The sequence below is a fragment of the Elephantulus edwardii genome, unplaced genomic scaffold (assembly GCF_000299155.1).
Source record: "Elephantulus edwardii isolate Elephantulus edwardi_28Jun2011 unplaced genomic scaffold, EleEdw1.0 scaffold00044, whole genome shotgun sequence".
NCBI lineage: Eukaryota > Metazoa > Chordata > Mammalia > Macroscelidea > Macroscelididae > Elephantulus > Elephantulus edwardii.
The window spans coordinates 8,302,055-8,304,485 of record NW_006399794.1 but is presented as its reverse complement, the minus strand read 5'-3'; positions in this window follow the sequence as shown (position 1 = coordinate 8,304,485).

The following is a 2,431-nucleotide window of genomic DNA, read 5'->3' as shown; positions in this document are numbered from 1 at the left end:
AGAATCCTTGCCTCGAAGGAGCAGCCAGGTTTAACCCTCTCCAGGCTGAACCTTCATAAAATACATGTCATAAAAACAGTAATTTTTGGCACATGCCTGGACTCCTCCTCCCCCCTTTTTAACCTTTTACACAAGTCTCCTCCTAAAGGCTGCATTCACTGTTAGTGGGAAAACAGCTGCTCAATAAACCCTATAGAAAGAAAACAGATGGACACTATATGACCCAAGAGTTATGAATACAAATCATTGGGTCCATATTTCCCATATTATTTTCTCTACCTCTACCAAGTTCATACCCATTGTTGCTCTCACTCTGTCAAGTAAAATCAAATCTTGGACAGCTTCCATCATTTATTTAGCACGAGGTCATTTTTTGGCCTACTTGGGAGGATATTTGTTTTCTTTATTTTGAGGTATAGTCCTACTGATAGCTATATATAGTCTTTAATCTACATTAGTCAGTGCTTCAATTCTTCTTGGCTGTTAACGCAAGTAAGATTGTTCCATCTGCACATCACAAGTTGTTAATGGGTCCTCCGCCAATCATAATGGCATGCTCTTTATACAGTCCAGCACACCAGATTATTTGTTCAGTATACAGATTGAATTAAACAACTGAAGCACATTGCTGCAGAGTCAGAACCAAATCATATTCACAGACTATAAATCTCCCAAGAAGATACTACCATTTTTTCTCCTGCTGAGCAGCTCGTGGATTCAAAGTGGCAGAGAAGTCCTTACATACTAGGCCACCAAAGCACCCAGTGCAATATTGTTGGTGGTGGTGGGTTCCATCAAGTCAACCATAAATCAGAGCCTCCCTATGAACAATAGATATGAAACTTGGCCAATCCTGTGCCAAACTCACAGTCTCTGATAAGCTACAATCCCTTGTTACAGTGAGTGCATCAATCTGTCTTGCTAAGGGTCTTCCTCTCTTCTCTGACTCTATCCCTTCCACAGCAGGACATCTTTTTTCCAAGGACAGGTCCCTCCTGACAACATGCCCAAAGTAGGTGAGATCATTTCACCATCTTTGCACCTCAGAAGCACCTTGGTGGCATTTCCTCCAAGACAGAGTCGTTTGTTCTGCTGGCACTCCATGGGATCTTCGGTACCCTTCTCCAGAATCACAGCGCAAAGACATTGATTCTTTTGCGGTCTTCCTTACTCATTGTCCAACTTTCACTTACTTAGGAAGTAAGTTAAAAAGCATGGCTTGGATCAGGCAGGTCTTGGTCTTTAAATGGACATCCCTGCACTTGAGAACTTTAAAGATGTCCCCAATAGCAGATTTTTTGAACGCAGCACATATTTTGACTTCTTGACAACTGTTACAATGGGTGTTGATTGTGGATTTGAGTAAAATGAAATTATTGAGACAACTCCAATCTTTTCTCTATCTATCGGGATGTTGCTTATTGATATAGTGGTAAGAAATTTTTGTTTTCTTGGTATTGGTATGTAAAGTATACTAAAAGCTATAGTCTTTGATCTTCTGAAACAAGTGATTCAAGTACTCTTCACTTTCAGCAAGCAAGATTGGGTTATCTGAAAAATGGAGGTTGTTGATGAGTTTTCATCTCCAATCCTGATGCCACATTCTTCTTCATATAGTGTAGTTTCTACAATGATTTGCTCAGTGTACATAATAAATCATGGTCCTATAATTAGGTACTGTCAAGCTCAAACCAAATCATAGCTGACTCTCCAGTCTATCTTCAGAGAAGCTATAAATCACATAGAAGGAAACTGCTCATCTTTCTCTCATGGAGTAGCTGGTGGACTTGAATTGCATGCCTTAGGGTTAACAATGCAACTTCTTATCACTAGACCACAACCTGAGTAAGTATGAAGAAAAGATAAAACCTGACACACAACTATACCAATTTTAAACCAGGCAGTGTTCCTTGGTTCTGTTTGGACAAGTTTCTTACTCTTTATTATAGATGTCACACGGGTACAATTAAGTGTCCCAGGATTCCCATTCTTCTCAATATTAGTTCTAATTTGTTTTTGTTGTATGTGGGGGGGTTTTATTTTACTTTTACTCCCCCCCCCAATTTCTTCTGATTCATACAATCAAATGCCTTTGCATAGTTAATAAAATACAAATATTCTCTGCTTTCACCAAGATCTATCTGCTATAGGCAATAATATCCCCTGTGCCAGTCTTTTCTGTATTCTACTCGAATTAATTGGTAGTTTTCTTTCAAAGTCCTGTGCTAGCCATTTTAAAAATAATCATCAGCAAAATTTTACTTGCGTCTAATTTTACAAACAGATACATCCCTGGACATACTCACTAGTCTGTGCCAAAAAATTTGGGAGACAGCTACCTGGCCAACTGACTGGAAGATAGCCATATTTATTCCTATTCCCCCAAAGAAATGATCCAATAGAATGTGGAAATTATCAACCAATATAGTTA